This window comes from Acomys russatus, chromosome 17 (genome assembly GCF_903995435.1).
Source record: "Acomys russatus chromosome 17, mAcoRus1.1, whole genome shotgun sequence".
NCBI classification, from domain to species: Eukaryota; Metazoa; Chordata; class Mammalia; order Rodentia; family Muridae; genus Acomys; species Acomys russatus.
In genome coordinates, this window is record NC_067153.1 from 25,983,224 (window position 1) to 26,001,696 (window position 18,473).

An 18,473-nucleotide genomic window follows, 5' to 3' on the forward strand; every position below is an offset into this window, starting at 1 on the left:
CATGTGCCCAGGGCTATGGCATGGTTCCTTTTTTTTTTTTGAGACAGGGTTTCTCTTGTCCTGGACTTACTTTATAGACTAGACTGGCCTCAAACTCACAGAGATCCACCTGCCTCTGCCTTCTGAGTGCTGGGATCGTCTCGCGAGTGCTGGGATTAAAGGTGAGTGTCACCATACCCGGCTGTAGCATGGTTCCTATGGCCAGCCTTCTAAGAGTCATGCTCTTCCTTAGGGGCAGCTGGATCTCTAGTTTCAATGGGACAACCGCAATTATATTCTAGTTCCTTTTCTGGGAGTGTTCCTACTGAGCAGAAGTTGGAAAATGTACTAGCTTTGGACCAGCCAGCCAGCTTGCGTCCACATCCCAGCCCTACCACAGTGGGACCTCTGGGAGCCACACACTGACCTGAGCCTTGGGCTCTTCCTTCTGAAAGTAGAGTGACCACCCTAGAGCTGGGGTGATAGCTCAGCCATTACCCTTTCCTGTACTTATGCTCTGTGACATAGCTCAGTGGAGCTCTGTCACTGTGACTCTGCTTTGTGACTGGCTTTGGGAGGGTGGATGTTGGTTAGTGACATCAACCAAGGCTTCTACAAGCCCTGTCACCTTCTCTTTGTACCCCTACTCCACTGTCACTGCCATGAGGTCATGCCGTGGTAAGCCTGTGCAGGGTGAATGACTTATACAACTTTGTCATCTGTCATCCCAGTTGAGGTTACCTTAGGTCAAGTAGCACACAGTCAATGGAATGCCAAGTCTGCAAACCCCTAAGCTGACCTCAAATGTGGAAGCCATCTTGAGTGAAATACCACCAAGAATGTCTGTATGGGCAATGTGTGTGTGTGTGTATGTGTGTGTGTCCAGAGAGGCCATTGATTGTACCCTTCAGATCTGGGAAGTGACTAAACATGTCCTACTGTCCTCCAATGAGGTTTTGGGGTCTTGTTACAAAGCAGTACCATAGTAATAAATAATCGAAATAGCCAGAGGAGGGATATTGAAAATTGGAGCATGCTATACCTTTATGACTTTGCCTGTAATTTTGTTACACAATTTCACTGCTTTTGTCTTTGCTCAGGGATACAACTGGCAAGAGCTGTTCTCTACCCCCCCCCTCTCTCTCACACACACACACACACACACACACACACACACACACACACTGCTCATATAGAAATTCTTACGGTGTTTCACTTAATGAAATTCTGAGAGGAGGAAATAGAAAACTACAAGTTTATGCCTTCCCTTCTGTCTCCCGTTCCCTCTCCCAATCCATTTATTTTAATAAAAACCCAATGTATACTCCAAATAAACAGGTCATATTTGTTTAAGACAAGCTTCCTCCTAGTGCCAAGAATCTGCCTCTTCAACAGTTGAACCAGACCGTGCTTTCTCCTTCAGATGCAGCTCATGTCTGCCGCAGCCTCCTTCCTCCTTATGATCGCTCATCCGACGCTCCAGTCCCACCCTGTCCGTGGACAAGCATGGCTTCCGTGGCATCTATGGCCACTTACCTCGGCAGTTCTCAAGACCTCATCTAGAGGCCCTGTGTCTCTATGTCACCTCAGTTTCCTCATTTGCCGAGTGAGGACAATGATGATGATCTGGTCTTACAGGCTTGCCTGTGAACTTTCAATAAGATCGTCAGCCTTGGGGTTGGAGGAGAGTAAGTATTTGGTACATGTTAGTTCCTGTAATGGTACACTCGGTAATATGGAAAAATAAGTTCTCAGTGGGGGGGGGGGGTTGAAAAAAAAAAAGAAGTTCTAGCTACTGTAGATTTCATGCGTGGCATGTCCCACTGTTTTAAATACTCCCCTCCCCAACCTGGGTCTTCTCATGTATTTGTTGCATTTTGAACCTCATGGCAACTCTTAGTGAAGATAGTGCTATATTCCCAATTTATGGATGAGAAAACTGAGGTACAGAGACTTTAAACAAGTCACCCAAGAACATATAGCTATGAGACCACCATAATGTTCTCTCTACTTTACTTACTCATCCGTTTTTCTCATAGCTGATCATTAGAGGCTAATGAATTTTTGCCTGGCACTTAGATTAATGCAGTGACGGGGGTGTCCAGAGGGTGGTCTTTTTCTCTCTTGCCACGCCCCTTTGAGGCAGGGCCCGGATTGCTTAATTCCAGCACCTGCTGCTACTGAATCAACTGGGTTGGACAGATGGCGCTTTGACGAGGAGGCACAGGCTGCTTTCTCAGCCTGGCGTGCACACTCTGGGCTCGGCACATGCTTTCTTACAATTCAGCTTGACTCAAGACACAGGAAGCAGACAAGGCTCTCAGCAGCCTCAGATGAGCTGGGGCGAGGGGGGGGGTGGCACTGGGCATTGAGCAGCTTGGTGGAGAAAGCAGTATTTAATAATACTATCATGCTACCCTGTTCTCATAAAGATGTTGTGACATTCTGCATTTTAAAAGGAGACAACCTTCAATTGCCATGCACAACCCATGCCTGGCATCACAGTGACTCCTGGCCCCAGAGCACCCGCGTTTTCTGGTGACAAACAGCATTCAGGGATGAGGGGACTGATGGCTTTGTGCAAAGTTGTCCTCAAGGATCCCTCTAAGCCCTCTGTAGTGCAGTTGTTCTACTCGCCTGTCAGAGTGTAATTTTCATTAAATATTAAAGAGATGTTTGTTAAAATAATGTCGTCATGGTAACAGAATTGGTTGGGTGGGGGGAGTGTGCTGGAACAGCCTAGCACTGCCCAAATTGCAGCATATTAATCAAGTGCTTTACACTATGTAGTGAACAGCCCTTTGAGCTACCCCGTGACAATGACTCTGGAGGACCCAGGGACTTAGAGTTTGCAGCTGTCAGTGCCAAAGATGGAGACTCTCGTGAGGTCCTTGTGCCTGCTGGATGGACAGACGAACAAATGAATGAATGCAGGAATATAAATTCTCGCTGTTTATGGCAGAGCTGTTTCTGACAGATCTTCTGTTTTTCATTTGCCCTTTTCCAGTGGGAAAGAGTTTTGCCAGAAAGTCGGAAGGGGGAGGGGAAGAGGGGTGCGGAAGAGCCAGGAAAGTCAACCAGAGGGTGGGGTGCATGACTTCTTTTCCACACAGGGAGAGCTAGTGGCAGCAACAGAGGGAGCAAAGTAAAGAAGCTTAGAACTGGGCTGCCTGGGTCAGCTCCTGGCCCTGAGCACTGTGAGGAGTGACCTGCTCCCTCAAACCTGTACTTCCATTTACATCCGAGGACAGCTGTGCTGGACGTAGATGTAGGGACAAGTGAGAGATTACAGAAAATGTCCTTCAAATCCCAACCCTCCCAATTTCCTGCTGCTGGCCTGCTACTGCTATCGGCAGCACAGCCCTGGCTGCAAAGGTCATCGAAGACACCACAGAAGGATGATTTCAAGGTGTGCTCATAGTTGGAGGTGGCCAATTGGTCCTGACCACTGCTCAGCTTTTTTTCCCTGAGGATAGTATGTTCTTCTTGGAAGGGGCCACGTGGTGCTCATATACCATTCTCTGGTATGTGAGGGTGTCCATCAAATAGCCATGTGTTAGAAGGTTGCTCCCCAGGGTTGTGATGATGACAAGGCAGGACTTTTAAGAGGCGTGGCTTAGTGGAAGGTGATTAGGTCATTGGGAGTGCCACCCTCAGAAGAGATTAATGCAGTTCTTGTAGGGCCTCTAAAATCCTAGCAAGATAAGGTGACATAATAAGGCGACTCTCTCATCTCTGCCTTCCTGTCTTGCCATATGTCTTTTCCACATATGCTTTTGCCCTCAAGAGGCCAAATGAGTTAGGCGATCGATCTTGGACTTCTAGTCTCTCTAAAACTGTGTGCTCAATTAACCTCTTATCTTTATATGTTATTCAGACTCTGATTTTTTCCTCATAGCAACTGAAAATGTACTAATATATAAGTCCCATAGAATAACAATATTTCGGTTTTTGTTTTGCAATACTTTTTTATAAACACACACATACATTTTTAGCTCACATTCCACACATGAAGAGACATTATTGGCCCCTGCCATACCACCATAGGAGGAAATACAGGAAAAAAGAAAGCAAAATAAAAGGAGATATATTCACAAGGCTTTTCTTCTTCTACTCAGAAAAAGTGGGTTGAAGGTATCCAGAGACAGAGAAAGAGACGTAGAGAGACAGAGGAGGGAAGAAAAGAGGAGAGAGAGAGAGAGAGAGAGAGAGAGAGAGAGAGAGAGAGAGAGAGAGAAGAAGAAGAAGAAGGAGGAGGAGGAGGAGGAGGAGGAGGAGGAGGGGGGAGAAAAATCCTCCCCCCAAAGACTGTTAAAATGCCCAGCTCTTAAAGAGAGACTAATTTCTGGCTTCCGAGTCTAGTCTTTTCTCTGTGTGCTCCCCTCCCCCCCCCACCTCCCCGCTGTTAAACCTTCACTGGATGATTCTGCCTGTTGTCCTGTTGTGCCTGAGATTTCCTTTGCTGCTACCTGATGTGTTTAAGATTTCCCTCCCCGTCTCCCCCTGACTTTTAATTCTTTAACTGGCAGAGAACATGAACCCAATCAAGATGGTAAGAGGGAGGAGGGGGAATTGGGCAGCGAGCCTCACCATGCTTCCCTGGGGACTGCAGCTGGGAACTGACTTTGGAGCAGGATCAGAGAGACGGGAAGGACCACAGGAAGGAACCAGAAGGAAAGATGCACACCCAGTAGACCACTCCCAGCATCTCCATTTTGGAGAATGAGCATGAAGCCAGTAACTCTATCCTTGTTCCATAGTGCAGCTACGGCAGAGCTGCTGACCACAGACCCTGCTTTACCTCTGGCCCACAGGATACTCTGAATGAGGGTGACAGTGATGTCACAGCCCTGCTGTGGCCTGGCACAGGGACAGGCAGCTTTATACTGATCACTGACTCCTTGTGACCACACGGTAAGGTTTGTCCCTGCCCCCATTTATCAGACCGGGAGACTGAAGCTCAGAGAGACCAGCCACTTGCCCAAGGCCACAAAGCTAGTGGAGAGCCAGGGCTTGGCGCTAGCAGTCTAGGGTAGGGCCCCCACCCTTCAGCACAGACACTCTCTCCCTGAATTCCCTCTTTGCTACTTTACTTGGCCGCCATTTGCTGAGCACCTACTATGTGTCAGGGCCTATGCATGCAAGGACACAGTTACCCTCACAGCTCAGCTTCAGCTTTAAGACTCTTAAGGATGCTATAACGTCATGGCTCGCCTTTTTCCTTTGCCTTCCATTTTTGTCCTCTCCTGTTTCTGTCCAGGACTCAGCTGAACACACACTCTGTGTAAACCACTGTCAAGCTTGCTCTTCATCAAGGCCAGCAGTTTCCAAGGCAGGAAAAGAGCCATCCTTGGGCCTTGCCGCCGTTTGTGCCATAGGGCCTGGGAAATGCTACCCACGACTATCCTGAGGGCACAGCATCTGGTCACTCATGCTCTGCTCTGCACCCTGCCTAATGTCCTCATTTGGGTCCAGAGCCCAGTTTTTCTCCTGTCCAGCAGGTAGGGGTTTCGTCACTTGAGTACGCGGGGCCCCTGCCACAGGACCCAAGATTCTGGGTAAAACCTACTTCATATTCTATGCCATCTAACTACTTGGTCCTTACCCACTTATGCCTCCTGCTGAGATATCCCCTAGAAAACCTCCCGCCATGCTTTGTATACTCATCAGCTATCACATACACCAGGGGTTTGGGATTACAGATAGGCCTGTGGGCTACACGACATCAGCTGGTGACACTGGGGCACAGGAGAGGCCCAAGGTCTCGGCCGTGGCCACCCTAAGTTGGTGCATTGCTGCTGATGCCCTCCTCCAGTCTTCTCCTCAGCCCTCCCTGTCTTCTTACATCCTGCCCTTTAATGGTTCTAGGTTATCACAGAAGAGCGTGGAGAACACCGCTTTATCAACGTGTCTCACTTCAGTGTTTCCTATGGACATTTGTCTAGCCTCGCCTTGAATTCTGCCACGGACAGGGAACTCATTATTGACCCAGTGTTTTCCACTGCATTTGTGCATATCTATTGCCAGGGAGTTTTGCTTAGCTCAAAGCCATCAACAGCGTGCCTCCTCCGCCTCCCATCACCCCCTCATCCCTCTGACATGCTGGCTGTGCAAGAGCTTACTGGCTAAGCTAGGTGGTACACACTCTGAACAGAACTCTAGAAACATGATCTGGCAGCCCGAGTTGCTGTCCTCTGTGCAGAGAGGGGAGAGGCAGCCACCTGCAGGCTCATGGCTTCCAGGGAAGCTCTGGCAGGAAGCCAGCAGCTTCTGTGAGGCCTACACCTGGAAGCTTGGCTCTGCGCCTGTGTCCAGGTGCCCTTGGATGGAAATGCAGTCGCAGGGTTGCCTTGCCCAAGCAGCTCCTACCCTTTCTTGACATCAACCTGGGTCATGTGCGACCACAGTCAAACATGGTATCACTCACCAGTGTCTGCTGTACGTCCCTTACATCCTGGGAATCTTGCAGCAGGATTCCTAGAGCAGCCAAGTGCATGGAGACCTGAAAAGAAGAGAAACTCTGCATGAGAAGCAGGGTAGAGCAGCCGAGTATCACGCTCGCATTCCCAGCAGCTCTGAACTCCTAGGAAACTGGGATGGAGGGTAAAAATGAAGCCCTATCAGGACCCAGGTGCTCGTCAAAGCAGCGTCACAATCTCTAGGCTTTGTGACAATTCTGAGCCAGAGAAAGATAAGGGGGGAAAAAAGACCCTAACCCTGGATGAGTCAGCAGCTTATAGCAATGAAAAATTTTTCAGGAGGGTGAAACCAAAGGCAGATGGCTTGAATATGAAAGGGGGTTTGGTCTTCTCTTACTTCACCCAGTATCCCATCAAATCACCCCTGCCTGTCACCAGCTGTGGGCTGTGCAGGCCCCCCTTATGGTACCAGCAAAGGCGAAGCTCAGTGCTCAGGCCTCAAGCAGAAAAGATAAGGCAGTCCTTAAAGCAAAAGGCCCCAAAGTGAACAGAGAGACTCCTGCCAAACACACCCTTTGTGCTTTGAGAATCCCTCTGGAGAGCTGTAGCTGGCAGAAGATGGAATGTGCCCCGATCTGCCTGCCGGTGTGGTCCCAGCATGGTGAGCTGAGGCCTGGGCCCTAGGGTTCTGTAGCCAGCCACTGCGGCACCTTGTGAACACAGGAGGGGCTGCTTATGATGATGGAATTTTCTTCCTTTGCATCCCTATTGTCTACGACCCTCAAAACAAAACTTGCCTTTTATTTTCATTTATTTTATTTTATTATTTTTCCTTAGGTGAACTGAAGTTTCTCTGTTCTCACAGGGATAGCTTTTGATCCACGTAAAGACAATCATCAGCTTTGCAGTTAGTGTTATCTTCACCACATTCCCCACACTTGCTCTTGACACACCTGAACAGGATTCTCGCTGCTCAGAAGCATTCCTTTGAAGAGCAAAGAGCAAAAGCACACCATGTGAGCCTTGTTGGGAAGACAGGCTCAGAGCAGTGGATTCAGAACCTGCATTTTAACCAGAGTCACAGGTAACTCCTGGGCACAGGCTGTGAGCCGTGCTTTATTCGTCTCTCAGTCATGGGAAGAAGTCTGACCATATGTCCAGGTGAGGAAATGGGCTCGTGAAAGCGACAGTTGGCTGCCATGGCAATCGAGCCGCTAAGTGGTAGAGTGGATTCAAGCTATTTCCTTTTGCTTCTGGAAACGTGTTCCTTTCTACCACACGGTCTGGGGGTGGGGTGGAGGTGGGGAGTGAAATAAGACTGTGAGGGCCAGGTAGGCCATACTTAGCAAGAGTGGCCTAGGGAAGAGCAGTCTGCTGAAATGGGGGTGATCTCAGGCCAGGGATGGTATTGCAGAACTCCCTGAGACTGGGGGGGGAGGGCCTATCCCTTTCTCAGTTATGTTAAAATTCCCAGGTCCTCGACCAAACTTCTGCATGGAATGGCAGTGCCTAATTAATTCTGATTCCAACGAGATCAGACCTCTCACCCTAGGGTCACAGCATGACTTATCTGGGCAAAGAGGCCTTCCTCTCCCCCAAGGAGACCAGACAGTGACACTTGGGGGAAGGTGCTATGTCAGACAGGTGAGGGTTGCTATTCTCTGATTCCAAGTGTAGGTGTATGAGCAGAGGCTCGGGGAAGGGATGTCACATGTAGTTCATTTATTCTCTTTTCATACAGTAAGTCTATTTTGACTGAAAACTCTACTCCTTCCACTCCTCTCAGTTCTCTCCCCCACACCTGCCCTCTCCCCAAGATTCACAGCTCCTGCATTTCCCTTCAGAAAAGAGCAGGCCTCCTAGGGACAACAACCAAATAAGACACAACATGATACAATAAGACTAGATACAAACCCTCATATCAAGGGTGGACAAGGCAACCCAGTAGGAGGAAAAGGGTCCCAAGAGCAGGCAAAAGAGTCAGAGACAGTCGCACCCTGACTGTTAGGAGTCCCAAGAACACTGAGCTAACCAAGCACAACATATATGCAGAGGACCTGGCGCAGACCCATGTGGGCTCCATGATTGTCCCTTCATTCTCTGTGAGCCCTGCTTAGTCAATTCTGTCAGTTGTGTCCTTGTGGTGTCCTCAACCCCTCTAGTCCCTACAATCCTTCTTCTCCCTCTTCCTTGGGGTTCTGTGAGTGTAGGAATGGGGGAAGGAATGTCTCACATAGTTTTTTTTTTTTTGTGTGTGTGTGTGTGCTCTTGGTTAGTGATATCATACTCCATGTTTTTATTCCAAGCTCTCATTAAAGGTGGGTCCCCATGGGATCCATGGATGAAGGCAAAGATAGCCACAGTCCACATAGGCCTCACAGCTGTTACCTTTCTCAATCTCAAGTAGCCAGTTTGCATCCTTGATTTTTTAAATTTAAATTTTTATCATTTATTCAGATTACATCCAGAATGTTATATATATAGTATATATATATATATATATATATATATATATATATATATATCCTTGCTTGTATCTTCCCGTTTCTATCCTCCCTCCCTCTTCCACCCTATTCTCCTCCCCTAGACCTCTGACAGAAGGGGACCTCCTCTCTCACCATATGACGACAGCCTATCAGGTCTCATCTTGATAGCCTGTTTCCCCTTCCTCTGCGTGCTGCCGGGCATCCCTATCAAGGGGAAGTAATCAAACTGGGGGCACCAGAGTTCATGTAAGCCAGGCACAGCACCTGTGAGTGATTGGGTTCAGGACCCTCTCTGGGTATTAACATGCTCCTCCAGGGCACACAGGCAGCCATGCTGCACTGGCTGGTTTTGTGAGTCGCTTTGATACAAGCTGGATGCACATAGACTAGAACTAGGAGAGGGAGTTGAAGAAGATTAAAAGGTACGCGCTGCTTCTGTGGAGCATCAGCTTGGTTATATCACACCCCGAACTGCAAGCGTGGACTCAATTGCCTGTCCCAGGTTGATACCCCACCTCGGTCACTAACACCAGCCTTCAATTCCAGAGCTCCCCACTAGCGAGAGTGCCACCTGCCACGCCGGTGGCTACATACACCACATACATACACTATAGGAAAAAAGGGACATGGGAAGCCATGCATAACAGTGTGCATGTGTGCTTATGCTTTCTCTCTTCTCTACCACCCTAATGAAGAGTTATGCATGTACTCACCTTATGGATGGCAGGTTGAGTCTGAGAGAGATTAGCTAAACTACTTAGGTCTGACTGAATAATCCTCCCCTCTTCCCCTGTAACTGTCACTTCAACCTTGACTCTGCCTGAAGTTTCTGGAATACTACTGTGCTATTTCTCCCATCAAACCTAGGTGTCTTCCTCAACTAAGATCCCCTAGAGGAGGGCTGTGGCTAGGTGAAGACCCACCCTGGGATTCATGAGAGTGGCTTGGCATTCTGAACATTTATGAGAACCGTTCTACTCTAGAGCTGATTTGCATTTATTTGAAGCTATTTGCCTTGGAGCTGGGAGTGGGGTGGGGGGACAGATCTCTTGGTAAGATGCCTGCCATGCAAGCATGAGGCCATGAGTTCCAGCCCTTGCCCTTACGCAAAAAGCCACCAGCTGGGGAGATGATCACATTGATAAAGTGTTTCTCTAGGAAGCGAGAGGACCAGAGTTGAGATCCCTAGAATGCAAGCAGATGCTGGCTGCTCATGGAGGCTTGTCTGTGATTCCTGCCTTAGAAGGTGGAGACAGGGTCCCTAGGGTAAGTGGTATTGCAGCTCTGGATATGACCTGCCTCAGTGAGTAAGGTGGAAAGATTACTGATAATTAACCTGAGGCCTCCACATACAGACACACACCCGTATGCATGTGTACATGTGCACCTACAAACGTGGGACCCGACTACACACACCACATATGTATGCTATAGGAAAAAAAAGGGACGTGGGTAGCCATCATAACGGTGTGCATGCTTGTAATTCTAGCATTGGGGTGATGGCTACAGGAGGATTCTTGGGGCTCACCAGCCAGCTATCTTAGCTTACCCAGTGAGCACCCGTAAGAGACCTACCTGTCTTAGAAATAAAACAAAAACGAGACAGACACTGCTATTTGGCCTATACCAGAGGTTGACTTTTGGCCTCCATGGACATATGCATACACACATGCATATGTACACTTGCAGAAACATGAACACACACACACATCCTCAGTGAAAGAGAGAGGAAGTACTTCCCTTCAAAGTTGTCAAGCACAGTCCAGCACGTGCTGTTCTGAGCACCAGGGAGGGGCATAAACTGTTTTGTTCCAGGCTGTTTCTTTGTCCTTTTCACCACCTCTTTCCAGGGGCACAGATTACAGGCCAAGCTGTGGGTAAGGTGAACCCTGGCTTTACCAGAATGGGGACAAAGCCATCAAAGGCATCATTGTGCTAATCCTAGCATAGGACAGTGGTGCCAAGATTGCAAGGAGGGCACATGAGGCCACCACAGACTGAGGTGAGTCCCAAGAGGCGTGCAGCAGATGGGGGTGGCGGGGGATGGGGATGGAGAGGGAACATGCTGATTAAAGGAAGGAGTAGGTGCCTAGGGTGGGAGAGCCATGTCTGGAAGGTAACCAGAGTGGCTTGCGGTGGAGAGAGATGCAAAGGAGGGCAGGAGCTCTCTGGGACTTGAACGCCTTTCAGTAAGCCGAGTTTTCACCAGGGAGAGAAAAGAAGCCGCCAATGACTTGGATTCTGTATCTGGGTCCAGGCTCAGGGTCAGCCAGATGTGTCTGTTGGATGGAAAGCCACCTCTTCTATATCTAGGTGGTCCATCATTTGAGAAACTCTACCCAGAATTCGGAAATCTTCAGACAGGGAGCAACCCTAGAGCCCTTTGTTTCATTGCAGAGAAGAATTCTGCTTGCTGGAGCCTCCTTTTGTGTGGCCTGAGGGATCCTGGCTCCACTATGGCCATTGGCAGGTGTTCAGGGCATGTGGGCTGGGGGTGGGGGTGGGGGTGGGGTGGGGAGCAGTGGGTGAAAACACCTCTGATTACAGCTCCCGACACTGTGAGACTGGAAAGCCATAAGAACCTTGACAAAGGAGAGTTGGAAACCCAAGCTCCCAGGGCGGGTAGTGGTTTCTTTCTTTAAATAAACAACTCTGACAGAGAGAGCATCAACTGGGAACTTTTCCATAATCTCCAAGAAACAAACCCATCAAACATGGTTGCTGGAGGTGGCTGGAGTGCAGGTCTCCCAGGAAGCCATGGCAGGTTAGAACTTGCTGGCACCACCTCTGAGTGGGTGAACCGTCTCCCTCCTGGCTGTGGACCCTAATTTCTTTGGCCCACTGAGATGGTATGTTCCCAGCTAGAGACTGACAGATGGTGTCTTTATTTCAAGAGCTTTGTGGCTGGAGACAAGGTAGTTTATTTTTGTTATCTATTAAACTGACTAAGACAGAGATTAAGTAATATTGTAATTAGGTTTGTGATTATAATTGTTTGACCCCTCACCTCATCCTAGCTACCACTTGAACTTGGGGCACAACTATCTGGTATGTGACAACACCTAATAAATGCTGATTCTGCGTTTCTTCTCCTGTACACATCTTATTTTTTTTAACCATATTTATAAAAAAAAAATCTGGGTTTCCAGGAGGTGTAAGATAAACCCAAAGAAATTCTATTATCTAATGACATAGAGGGTAGGAATACAGGGAAAGCAACACTCTGAGTCTCTCCCTCCCCCCAACTGTACTTTGTTTCCAACCCTTAAGTATTACTTGCCTTTGGGGGCCAAAATAAAATTGCCAGACGTTTCACTTTGTACTCATAGATGGTTCTCACTAAACTCATTTTTAAAGAAAACGTGTGTGAGGGGAGCACAAACATGCTGACTCACAGCTGAAGAAGCGCTCTCTCCTTAACACAGTCCAAATTTGTCCGGGCACATGAATTGAGAGAAAAGTACCTAGTGTGGTAGCTAGCCCCAAACTGATGAGCAGTTAAATGGGAGATTTAAGACTTAACACCCTCACCCTCATTTCCCTGGCCTTGAACTGTCTGGACTGTCACTGGGGCCACACTCTACACTGGCGAGTACACACACGCGCGCACGCACACACACACACACACACACACACACACACACACACACACACACACACGCGCGCGCGCACATACACACATGCACAGTAACTGTAGGGAACTGAATGCAGGGACTGGGAAAGATTTGGCAGCAAACCAATGCCAAACTTGGACTTCAAGGCGATATAGTATATTTTTAAAAACTGAAATAAAATTCTGTATCAGGGACCACCCAAACTGAGCAACTTCACAGATGTTGTCAAGCATATGTTGGCCACGGAAGAAAGCACTCTGCCTACATGACTCATGAAGTTGCCACAGCCACTCAGGCAGGTGCTATGATTATCTCTAATTTACAAATGAGGACACTGAGGCAGCTAAGTGTTAATAACTGGCTCAGGTCCCACAGTGTACAAGGGGTGAAGCCAAGACCCACAGTCGCTTTTACACACCCCATTATTTCTTCTGAATGGACAGAATTCTTCTGCACAGAGGAAAAATTTACCCCATAAACACCTCACTAACACTTCAAATAGAAACTCTGCATCAGGTGTAGAAGAGGAGGCTGGTGGTGGATGTGTGTGGGGGGGATGGGGTGGGGATGGGGTGAAGATGGGGGAGGAGGAGGGGGCAGCTGGGTTATTGCTTTTATTATTTTTATTTTTTTATTTTTTGGTTATTGCTTTTAATGAGCTTTAAAGTACATAGAGAAACTAGAATCTATGCACAAATAAAGGAGGTGACAGTCTGCAAAGTGGGACCATGAATGGCACAGGAGGGAGGACCTGCCAAGGTGACAGTTCTGGCTAGGATGACCACAAGGGTTTGGTGGTAAGGGGTGCCATTTATTCTGGGGTAAGGGACTCACAGGACACAAACAGGAGGTGGCTAGAGGAGGCCTTGCTTCCTAATGGCACTGTCCATGGGGGTTTCCATCTTGGCTCTGGGTCAGGCTCCATTCTCCCTAGGTGGAAATACCATTCTGTGGTAACTCAACATCCATGTCTGGGGAGAAGTGCGGGCAGAGAGGAATGGGGAAGAGAGCATCTCAGGAGTAGAGGTGGGGAGAGGAGGGAAGAGATGCACAACTGGGTGTGGGTGTATGTCTGGGGGAGAGAGAGAGAGAGAGAGGGGAGAGGAGAGAGAATGCACTCCAGTCTTGTGTTTGATTGGCTCTGAGGAAGTCTCTGCACCTAGGAAGGCCATCGAAGTCCCAGGTGGGTGGAACTTTGGAGAGCATCCAAGTTGTCTCCTCTGTAGATGAAGGAATCAAGGACCACAGAGGAGTCATTCTGGGAAGTCCTTGAAATTAAATACAGTTGTGGTTTGAAGGCCCAGGTAGTCTCTCCCTTCTTTCTTCCCTCCCTCCCGCCCTGCCTCCTTCCCTCTCTCCCTCCCTCCTTCCTTCCCTCCCTCTTTCTTTATGTGCTCTGTGGACTTCTGAGAAGCTCAGGAGGCTATGGCCATGACATTAAGAGAGGAGGCAGACGTGCCTCAGCTGCTCCAATGATAGCAGCTCTCTCTCTGTTCCTTGGGGTCTTAGCAAGTGATGGATCTTGACAGTAGCAGATCAGATCATCAGCCTAGGATCCACCTCTTTCTGCACATCTTCCCCACAGGGACCCCTTGCCCCATACTCAGGGACTTTCTGGGAACCCATGGCTAGTTTCTCTGTGGCTACAGCTTTCCCTGACAAGAGGTACATCTGGTAGTGACTCACACACTGGATTGCTGCCCGAGGCCGTGCATCTTGAGGAGAGAGAACATTCTCTTGAACTGACAACCTGCCCACCCTGCAGTGACAATGGAGGCTGCCGTTGTCAGCCAACACTGATGTCATCCAAATGGTGCTTGGGCCTCCTTGCCTGGCTTTGTCCTAGGACTTCAGTGTCCCTCTGATACCAGATTCTTCTTTCTTCCCTTGCCTGGAGGGCTAGCCCCTCTCTTATCTTCTCCTGCCTCCCTTCATTATCACTCCTGTGACAACTGCCTCCCTAGTCCTCTCCAGCCCTTGTTCATCTGCTTTCTGCTTGCTTTTGAAATCTCATTCAGCCATGGCTTGCCTCTCAGTCCTGTTGTAGGCAGGAGAACTGTGCAGCAGTCCTTTCCACTGAAAGTGGCAGACTCAGAGGAGGAGGCCGTTTGTACTAACCATAGCAAATACAAGTCCCAGTGCCTCATACCAAGTGTGCCCACCACCAGGGCCTCACACTCCTTCCTTTCTTTGCCTGGAATTCTCTGCCCAAGGCTTGCGTCACCATTAACTTTTGGTCAAAGTCATCTCCCCAGCAAGGTTTTTCTGATCTCTTCTAACTTCCTCCCCGGGACCCTTGTCTTATAGCCATTTAATTTTCCTATATCATATAACATATTCTCAAATTTGTTCATTGCTCAGATAGCGGCTTGCTGCTTGTCTGTCACTCCAGTAGCAGTAGGTGTCTGAGAACATCAGCCCAGGAAAGGAAGAAATCAGAAGATTGGAGGGATAAGCTACATGGAGAATGGGGCATTAATATCTAGGATCTGTCTAGGGCATTATTATATCCAAAGATTAAACATCCAGAACAATCCAAATTATCCAGTCAGTAAGTGGGCTATTGAATTGAATAGGCAGTTTGTGAAAGAAAAAATACAAATGGCCAATAAATACTTAGGAAAACAAAAACCAAATACACACAACCTCCTTAACCATCAGAGAAATGTAAACTGCTTAGAAATTCTATCTCGCCCCAGTCATGTCTCACAAAACCCTTACATTCTGCTGATGAGAATGTAAACTAATGAGGCCACTATAAAAACCAGTATGGTGTCGCCTCAAAAAGCTAAAAACAGAACTAAATATGATCCAGCTATTCCACTCCTGCATATATCCCCCACCCAAAAAAATATAAAGCATATTTACACATTGGCTTTTAAGACTACATTATTCACACTTCAAAATTTGGAACCAGTCTAGATGCCCACAACAGCAGACTAGATATGTATACACAATGGAATTTTACCCAGTTACAAAGAATGTGGTTATGTCATTTGCAGGGAAACGAATTGTGCTGAAGGTCATCATGCTAAGTGAGATAAGGCAGGCTAAGAAAAGTTAATATTATATATGGGTTGTCTCATTTTGGGAATCCAGATTTAACTCCCTCCCTCCCTCCCCCCCTTTCTGTGTGTGTGATAAAAGTAGAGATTATGAGGGGCATATGAGGTCTTAAGGGAGAGAGGAGCAAGTGAAGAATACTAGAATACATGTGAAATGAAATCAGAGGGGAAGGTTATTAGGGGGAAGAACTGGATTAACTAAAAGAGAGCAAGAGCTGGGAGAGTGTACTGTGGTGTGAGAACAGGAACAAAGGACAATGACATATGTATGAAAATGCCTCAGTGAAATTCATAGCTTTGTATGCTGACTAAAAAGAGGGAAGAGGAGGAGGAAGAGGAAGGAAAAATGCTATAAACGATCACTACTGGATTTCCAGAATCTTCCAGAGGTCCAATTGGTGCATCTGGTGAAGGCTCCTTGGTGACACTAAATGGTGTTGCTTGGCATTGTGGGTGTGCACTAAACTGGCAAAGCACACAGACCTTGTATGGATGGTATCACTGTCCCCAGTTCAATGGGAAGCTCTGAAAACCCAGAACTCTGATCTTTTGGTAAGTAAGTGGGTGAGACCTATCAAACTTGAGTTTATCTGACAGGATAGCTCATGATTTGAAATTTTAAGGTTTTCTTCATAGACCCAATGACACAGAAGGCTACTTTCTTTTTTTTTTTTTAATTTTTATTTAAGTAATTTATTCAGATTACATCTCAATTGTTATCCCCTCACTTATATCTTCCTGTTTTCCTCTCCCTCCCTCTTTCATCCTATTCCCCTCCCCTAGGTCTGTGACAGAAGGGAACCTCATCCCTCACTATAAGATTATAGCCTATCAGGTCTCTTCCTAGTAGCCGGCTTACCCTTCCTCTGAGTGCCACTAGGCCTCCCCACCAAGGGGAAGTGGTCAAATAAGGGACACCAGAGGTCATGTCCGAGGCAGTCGCCTTTCTCCACACAACTGTGGAGAGTGTGCTGTAGAAGGCTACTTTCTATAAAGCTGAATCGCCAGTAAAGAGTTCTCTCTTTCCTCCATCTAAGCATTGACAAGGCAGAGGACCCTGTGAGGTTCCAGCGAACCCCCAGGAGTCCCAGACTAGCTACTCATGGTTCAAACTTCAGTGACAAACATGCTTTGTTGGTCTGACGCCATGTGTTAAAAAGCAAAAAGGACAGAGTGGTGGTGGTGCAAACCTTTAATCCCAGCACTCAGTGAGGCAGAGGCAGGCAGATTGCTGTGAGTTCGATCCCAGGCTGGTCTACAGAGTGAATTCCATGACAGCCAGGGTTACATAGAGAAACCCTATCTCAAAAAACCAAACACCAAAACCCCAACCAAGAATTAACAAACCAAACCAAACAAACAACACCCCCCCATAAAAAAAAACTGCCCTTGAGAAGGGCCATGTTCTGTCATTTTGCTTTTATCTGCCCTCCCCCCATACTGTCCTACAGTTCTCAGATGCATGGATGTCTTGAGGTGCTTGTGGCACTATTTGACAGCCACAGAGGACGCTCTTGGAAGAGTGAGAGGCCAAAATGAAGGTTACAGGAGAAGTTGGGTAGAGGAGGCTGTGTGGAGAGAGCAGGGTTTGCCTGGTACATGGAAGATGAGTAGAGCCAAGTGTCAGCGAAGCAAAGCTGGCCAGTAGTCCTAGAGAGCAGGGCCAGAGGGGGGATGTGGCTGGGCAGGCACAGGAAGGTTGATGGAGGGTGGGTAAGGAGGCGAGCAGGGCATCAAGTGGGAGCACACAGAAGCAGTGGGCACACAGAAGCAGTGGGCACACAGGGTATGAATGCCACACTGTGGAATCTGGACATCCTTCTATAGGACCAGGAATCCCAGAAGGCACCCATCAGGGGCTGGTCTGCCTACTTCTGAGCTGTGTGATTTTTGTATAAATGAGGCTTTGGGGCCTTAAGTATCTGCTGGATAAAATGAGTATCCCTGAATGCTGTGCATCCCAAAGGACAATAGGGAGGATAAGAAGGAAACCAAGAGGGACAATCCCCAGCAGAAGTCCTGGCACAAACGAGGGCTCTGTGACGTTTAGCTGTCATCATGGTGTCTTCATGCCCGTGGAGGTGTGGCAAGAGTGGGAGGTGGTGAGGAGAGTGGAAGGCTGGGATTATTACAGTGACACAAAGGAATGGATCCAGGAAGTGATCCTAACCCGTAGGAAGAGGTGTGACCTGCACACCACCTTTTCCAAGCCAGGTCTCTGGATGAATGAGAGGAAGATGGGAGGCTGCAGTCAAGAAAGGTCGGAACAGCGGGTTGCCTTTTCCTATACCAAGCAGTGTTCAGAGGGAAGCAGGCACTGAGGCTCTTATATTTACAAAGCAATAGAGAGATGGAGAGTAGCAAACTGTAGCACAGCAAGACCCAAGCAAGAACTTGATCAAAGGTCTGCAGCACCGACCTTTCTGCCTAGGATCCTCAGCGGTGCCTGGCTCATCCCGGGTCTATGTTCCTTCTCATTCATGCCAATGACTCAACTCTCCTACCACATTCTCAGTCTCAAAAAGCATAGGCGTTTCAGGCTAGGAGGTAAGATCAAGTACCCCCCCCCCCCCCCCCCCCCCCGCCACAAATGTAAAAAGCTGAGAGTCACAATATGAGCCAGTATGACTTGTCTTCAGGAGGAAGCCTGACTTCTTGCTCTGGCGCAATCTGATTGAGGCAGTGTGGCTTGGCAAAGTTATTCAGTGTCTCTGTGCCTACTATTAATTGGGGGTTAGTAACTGTACTTTTTCCCAGGGGTAGCTTGGGGAATCCTGTTTTAAGTAGAGAGCACTGGGAACATGCCCAGATGCCTGATAAGGCTAAGGAAATAAGAGTTACTGTTATTACACGTGCACCATTGCTGAGATGGCTGCCACAAAGCATTTTAGTGATCGAGTGGAAACAAAG

At 48.1% G+C, this 18,473-nt stretch overlaps 1 long non-coding RNA gene across 1 annotated transcript in view; it reads right to left on the reverse strand.

Moving 5' to 3' along the window:
• Nucleotides 1-18,473, reverse strand: part of LOC127201238 (uncharacterized) — a 133,067-nt gene that overhangs the window by 52,320 nt on the left and 62,274 nt on the right. The window contains exon 2 of the long non-coding RNA XR_007832185.1: nt 6,407-6,481. This is a non-coding gene — a long non-coding RNA (uncharacterized LOC127201238). The remainder of the gene's footprint in view (nt 1-6,406; nt 6,482-18,473) is intronic.